This window comes from Lipotes vexillifer, unplaced genomic scaffold (genome assembly GCF_000442215.2).
Source record: "Lipotes vexillifer unplaced genomic scaffold, Lipotes_vexillifer_v1.1 scaffold14, whole genome shotgun sequence".
NCBI lineage: Eukaryota > Metazoa > Chordata > Mammalia > Artiodactyla > Lipotidae > Lipotes > Lipotes vexillifer.
Window position 1 is genome coordinate 417,106 of NW_006775372.1, and position 7,823 is coordinate 424,928.

General features: G+C 38.1%; 1 non-coding gene across 1 annotated transcript; it reads left to right on the forward strand.

Moving 5' to 3' along the window:
- The first annotated feature begins 730 nt into the window (after window positions 1-730).
- TRNAE-UUC (transfer RNA glutamic acid (anticodon UUC)) lies at window positions 731-803 on the forward strand. The gene has a single exon. It is a non-coding gene; the product is annotated as a tRNA-Glu (tRNA).
- The last annotated feature ends 7,020 nt before the right edge of the window (window positions 804-7,823 follow it).

Below are 7,823 nucleotides of genomic sequence, written 5' to 3' on the forward strand. Positions count from 1 at the left end.
GAAAATCTCATTTGCACTGCACTTACAATGCCTGTGGGTCTTTTAAGCCTAAGTGATGGAACGAATAGCATTGATATTTTAGTGTATTGCACGCATTATGTCAAATAGGAGGGGTGTTGCTTACTGTGTATCTGTAGGGGGTGGGGAATTTATGAAATGCCACAGTGATTTTCAAGTTAAAAGAGAATTCACATCCGATGACCTAGTTCTTTCTTTTCTTTGGGAAATCCCAAGACACAAGCGATAACATACACATTAAAATGCAATCAGACATGAAGCGAAACAGGAACATTAAAAAAACCTAAGAGAAATAAGAAAACTATTAAGAGAAGTGGGCAAAAAAGTGAAAATATCAATATCTATAAGCCTGATGTCACAACAATGAGGAGATGGAAATCAATCACGTTCAAAATATAAAAATGAATGTTTTTAAATCCTCTTTATAGAACAGATTTGTGGTTGCCATTGGGGGAGGGGGTGGGGGAGGGACAGATTGGGAGTTTGGGATTAGCATACACAACCTAGTATATATAGGACAGATACGCAACAAGGTCCTACCATATAGCACAGGGAACTATGTTCAATATCCTGTGATAAACCGTGATGGAAAAGGATACGAAAAAGAATATATATACGTATAACTGAGACACTTTGCTCTACAGCAGAAATTAACACAGCATTGTAAATCAACTAGACTTCAATCAAATTTTAAAAATAAAAAACAGGGACTTCCCCGGCAGTCCAGTGGTTAAGACTCTGCGCTTTCAATGCATGGGACGCAGGTTCGAATCCTGCCCGGGGAACTAAGATCCCACGTGCCACGTGGTCAAAATAAATAAATAAAATAATTAAAAAAAAAATCTTCTTTATAAATATACATAGAAAAATGGGACTGCTATAGAAAGCTGCCATGTTTTAAATGAAAAGTCAGGAGTAAGAGGTGATATGATGCATCAATCATTGGCCAAATTGGACTAAGGAGGACCTTACACAATAGAATAGAAGACAGCTTTCAAGGAAGCAGCTATCAGGACACAGAGACTAGTGATCTTTGAGAGACTCAAGAGGAACCAGTTGAAACCCTCAATTGCCTGGGCTTATTGTGTTCAGTGTTTCCAAGCCATGATCTAGGAAGGGGAATCTAGGCAGACCCCAGAAAGCTTCTCTGAATCTTAGGAGACCAAGGCAGGTAGGTTCTCAGGACAGAGTACAGGAAAGAGATGGTTTCACCCAGACAGAAGAAAGGAGATCTGCAAAGAATCCTCCCCATGTTGTCAGCTGAGTAAATATCAGTGCATATACGTAAGGAAACAATTACTCAAGCTTCTCAAAGCTGGGGAAAAACAAAAACCTAAAATTTCCCACAGATCACCCAGGACCAGGATCAGTTCCTGTTCCAACCATCCATCCTGGAAAACCTCATGAAGCTTGCATGGGATATTGGATAAGATGCTCATTAAGGGATAATTAGCTTCCACCTGACAACCAGTCTGGTCCAATCTAACAGATATTAACAGCAAGATGTAAAAAAGTCAAGCTGTGTCCACATGATTTAAGTGTGTCCCAGAACAAATGTCAAAGATATCTATAAGAATACAAAAATATCCAGCATCCAACAAGGTCAAATGCACAATGTGCAGCATCCAGTCAAAAATACTGCATAAGATACAATCATGTACAGAAACCAACGGTGTTTCTATACACTGGCTAAAGGAATCAAATCCAAAACACCCTTTATCAAAAAACGAATACCTTTGACCATGGCATCAAAAATACAGAATATGTAGGGCCAAATCGAACAAAAGATTTTAAAGACCTGTACACTATCAACCAAAAAAAGTATTCCTGAGAAATGTACAGCGTTAAGAGTCAGAAAAATCAGTATTGTTAAGATGTCAACCATCTTCAGACTGATCTATATATTCAATTAAATGTCAATCAAGTCCCCAGCAGGCTTTTGGGTGGAAAATGACAAGCTGAATTTGAGCTGCATATGGAAATGCAAAGGATGTAGCCTGATCACAATGACTTTGAAAAAGAAGAATGACTTGAAGAACACACATTACACATATTACATTATTCTAAAGCTACCATAATCAAGACGGTATGCCATCACCAACAACATAGACAAATAAACCAGTGGAACAGAATACAGTGTCCAGAAATACACACACATACGCACAACTGATTTCTGAAAAATTGTTCTAAGGTAATTCAGTGGAGAAAGGACGGTTTTTTAAACAAATAATACTGGAGCAGATATCCATATGCCAATCCTCCCCTGCCAAAAAACACCTGAGTATATACCTTGCATTAAAAAATTAACTCAAAATGAATCATGGCTTGAATTTAAATTTGGATTTAAAACCTAAATCTATATAAGAGAAAGAAATGTGACCTAGGGTTAGCCAATGATTTCTTAGATATGACACCAAAATCACAATCCATAAAAAAATTATAAACAGAACTTTAAAATTAATAGTACCTGCACTTCAAAAGACACCGTTAAGAGAATCACAGTACAGCTTGGCCTGGCACCCTCATGGTGCGGCTTTTTTAGAGTCTGAGCTCTGGGTCAGTCATGTGGCTGACAAGGTCTTGGTGCTCCGGCAGGGTGTCAGGCCTGTGCCTCTGAGGTGGGAGAGCCAAGTTCAGGACATTGGTCCACCAGAGACCTCCTGGCTCCACGTAATATCAAACGACAAAAGCTCCCCCAGAGATCTCCATCTCAACATTACGACCCAGCTCCACTCAACAACCAGCAAGTTCCAGTGCTGGACACCCCATGTCAAACAACTAGCAAGACAAGGGCACAATCCCACCCAATGGCAGAGAGGCTGCCTAAAATCATAATAAGGTCACAGACACCCCAAAACACACCACCAGACGCGGTCTTGCACACCAGAAAGACAAGATCCAGCCTCATTCACCAGAACACAGGCAACAGTCCCCTCCACCAGGAAGCCTACACAACCTACTGAACCAACCTTACCCAGTGGGGGCAGACACCAAAAACAATGGGAACTACGAACCTGCAGCCTGTGAAAAGGAAACTTCAAACACAGTAAGTTAAGCAAAATGAGAAGACAGAGAAACACAAGGCAGATGAAGGAGCACGCTAAAAACCCACTGGACCTAACAAATGAAGAGGAAATAGGCAGTCTACCTGAAAAAGAACTCAGAGTAATGACAGTAAAGATGATCCAAAATCTTGGAAATAGAATGGAGAAAATACAAGAAACATTTAATGAGGAGCTAGAAGAACGAATGAGCAAATAAACAATGATGAACAACACAATAGATGAAATTAAAAATACTCTAGAAGGGATCAAAAGCAGAATAACTGAGGCAGAAGAATGGATAACTGACCAGGAAGATAAAATAGTGGAAATAACTACGGCAGAGCAGAATACAGAAAAAAGAATGAAAAGAACTGAGGACAGTCTCAGACACCTCTGGGACAACATTAAATGCACCAACATTCGAATTATACGGGTCCCAGAAGAAGAAGAGAAAAAGAAAGGGACTGAGAAAATATTTGAAGAGATTATAGTTGAAAACTTCCCTAATATGGGAAAGGAAATAGTTAATGAAGTCCAGGAAGCACAGAGAGTCCCATACAGGATAAATTCAAGGAGAAATACGCCAAGACACATATTAATCAAACTGTCAAAAACTAAATACAAAGAAAAAGTATTAAAAGAAGCAAGGGAAAAATAACACACAAGGGAATCCCCATAAGGGTAACAGCTGATCTTTAAGCAGAAACTCTGCAAGCCAGAAGGGAGTGGCGAGAAATATTAAAAGTGATGAAAGGGAAAAACCTACAACCAAGATTACTCTCCCCAGCAAGGATCTCATTCAGATTCAAAGGAGAAATTAAAACCTTTACAGACAAGCAAAAGCTAAGAGAATTCATCACCACCAAACCAGCTTTACAACAAATGCTAAAGGAACTTCTCTAGGCAGGAAACACAAGAGAAGGAAAAGACCAACAATAATAAACCCAAAACAATTAGGAAAATGGTAATAGGAACATACATATCGATAATTACCTTAAATGTAAATGGATTAAATGCTCCAACCAAAAGACGCAGACTGGCTGAATGGAGAACAAAACAAGACCTGTATATATGCTGTCTACAAGAGACCCACTTCAGACCTAGGGACACATACAGACTGAAAGTAAGCGATGGAAAAAGATATTCCATGCAAATGGAAATCAAAAGAAAGGTGGAACAGCAATTTTCACATCAGACAAAACAGACTTTAAAATAAAGACTATTAGAAAAGACAAAGAAGGACACTACATAATGATCAAGGGATCAATCCAAGAAGAAGATATAACAATTGTAAATATTTATGCACCCAACATAAGAGCACCTTAATATACAAGGCAAATGCTAACAGCCATAAAAGGGGAAATCAACAGTAACACAATCATAGTAGGGGTCTTTCACTTTCACCAATGGACAGATCATCCAAAATGAAAATAAATAAGGAAACACAAGCTTTAAATAACATATTAAATAAGATGGACTTAATTGATATTTATAGGACATTCCATCCAAAAACAACAGAATACACTTTCTTCTCAAGTGCTCATGGAACATTCTCCAGGATAGATCATATCTTGGGTCACAAATCAAGCCTTGGTAAATTTAAGAAAATTGAAATCATATCAAGTATCTTTTCCGACTACAGCGCTATGAGACTAGATATCAATTACAGGAAAAAACCTGTAAAAAATACCAAAAAAACTGGATGCTAAACAATACACTACTAAATAACCAAGAGATCACTGAAGAAATCAGAGGAAATCAAAAAATACCTAGAGACAAATGACAATGAAAATACAAAAACCCAAAACCTATGGGATGCAGCAAAAGCAGTTCTTACGGGAAGTTTATAGCAGTACAATCCTACCTCAAGAAACAAGAAAAATCTGAAATAAACAACCTAACCTTCCACCTAAAGCAATTAGAGGAAGAAGAACAAAAAAACCCCCAAAGTCATCAGAAGGAAAGAAATCATAAAGATCAGATCAGAAATAAATGAAAAAGAAATCAAGGAAATGATAGCAAAGATCAATAAAACTAAAAGCTGGTTCTTTGAGAAGATAAACAACATTGATAAACCATTAGCCAGACTCATCAAGAGAAACAGGGAGAGGACTCAAATCAACAGAATTAGAAATGAAAAAGGAGAAGTAACAACTGACACTGCAGAAATACAAAGGATCGTGAGAGATTACTACAAGCAACTCTATGCCAATAAAACGGACAATCTGGAAGAAATGGACAAATTCTTAGAAATGCACAACCTGCCGAGACTGAATCAGGAAGAAATAGAAAATATGAACAGACCAATCACAAGCACTGATATTGAGACTGTGATTAAAAATCTTCCAACAAACAAAAGCCCAGGACCAGATGGCTTCACAGGCAAATTCTATCAAACATTTAGAGAAGAGCTAACACCTATCCTTCTCAAACTCTTTCAAAAAATTGCAGAGGAAGGAACCCTCCCAAACTCAATCTATGAGGCCACCATCACCTTGATACCAAAACCAGACAAGGATGTCACTAAAAAGAAAACTAGAGGCCAATATCACTGATGAACATAGATGCAAAAATCCTCAACAAAATTCTAGCAAACAGAATCCAACAGCACATTAAAAGGATCATATACCATGATCAAGTGGGGTTTATCCCAGGAATGCAAGGATTCTGTAGTATATGCAAATCAATCAATGTGATACACCATATTAACAAATTGAAGGAGAAAAACCATATGATCATCTCAATAGATGCAGAAAAAGCTTTCAACAAAATTCAACAACATTTATGATAAAAACCCTCCAGAAAGTAGGCATACAGGGAACTTTCCTCAACAAAATAAAGGCCATATAGGACAAAGCAACAGGTAACATCATTCTTAGTGGTGAAAAACTGAAACCATTTCCTCTAAGATCAGGACCAAAACAAGGTTGCCCACTCTCACCACTGTTATTCAACACAGTTTTAGAAGTTTTAGCCACAGCAATCAGAGAGGAAAAAGAAATAAAAGGAATCCAAATCGGAAAAGAAGAAGTAAAGCTGTCACTGTTTGCAGATGCCATGATACTATACATAGAGAATCCTAAAGATGCTACCAGAAAACTACTAGAGCTAATCAATGAATTTGGTAAAGTAGCAGGATACAAAATTAATGCACAGGAGTCTCCTGCATTCTTATACAATAATGATGAAAAGTCCGAAAGAGAAATTAAGGAAACACTCCCATTTACCATTGCAACAAAAAGAATAAAATACCTATGAATAAACCTACATGAGGAGGCAAAAGACCTGTATGCAGAAAACTATAAAACACTGATGAAAGAAATTAAAGATGATACAAACAGATGGAGAGATATACCATGTTCTTGGATTTGAAGAATCAACATTGTGAAAATGACTATACCACCCAAAGCAATCTACAGATTCAATGCAATCCCTATCAAACAACCAATGGCATTTTTCACAGAACTAGAACAAAAACTTTCACAATTTGTATGGAAACACAAAAGACGCCGAATAGCCAAAGCAATCTTGAGAAAGAAAAACGGAGCGGGAGGAATCAAGCTCCCAGATTTCAGACTATACTACAAAGCTACAGTAATCAAGACATTATGGTACTGGCACAAAAGCAGAAATATAGATCAATGGCAAAGGATAGAAAGCCCAGAGATAAACCCACGCACATATGGTCACCTTATTTTTAATAAAGGAGGCAAGAATATACAATGGAGAAAACATATCCTCTTCAATAAATGGTGCTGGGAAAACTGGACAGGTACATGTAAAAGAATGAAATTAGAACACTCCCTAACACCATACACAAAAATAACCTCAAAATGGATTAAAGACCTAAATGTAAGGCCAGACACTATAAAACTCTTAAGAGGAAAACACTCTAGGAGGCAGAACACTCTAGGACATAAATCACAGCAAAATCCTTTTTTGATCCACCTCCTATAGAAATGGAAATAAAAACAAAAATAACCTTATGAAACTTAAAAGCTTTTGCACAGTAAAGGAAACCATAAACAAAACGAAAAGACAACCCTCAGAATGGGAGAAAATATTTGTAAATGAAGCAACTGACAAAGGATTAATCTCTAGAATTTACAAGCAGCTGATGCAGCTCAATATCAAAGAAAACAAACAAACTTCTTGGCAGAAGACCTAAATAGACATTTCTCCAAAGAAGATATACAGATTGCCAACAAACACATGAAAGACTGCTCAACATCACTAATCATTAGAGAAATGCAAACCAAAACCTCACACCAGTCAGAATGGCCATCATCAAAAAATCTACAAACAATAAATGCTGGAGAGCTTATGGAGAAAAGGGAACCCTCTTGCACTGTTGGTGGGAATGTAAATTGATACAGCCACTATGGAGAACAATATGGATGTTCCTTAAAAAACTAAAAATAGAACTACCATACGACCCAGCAATCCCACTACTGGGCATATATCCGGAGGAAACCATAATTCAAGAAGATATATGCAGGGACTTCCCTGGTGGTGCAGTGGTTAAGAATCTGCCTGTCAATGCAGGGGGCATGGGTTCCATCCCTGGTCCAGGAAGATCCCACATGTCATGGAGCAACTAAGCCTGTGCACCGCAACTAGTGAAGACCACGTGCTCTAGGGCCCATGTGCTGCAATTACTGAGCCCATATGCTGCAACTACTGAAGGCCACGTGCCTAGATCCCGAGCTCCGCAACAAGAGAAGCCACCGCAATGAGAAGCCTGCGCACCGCAACTAGAGA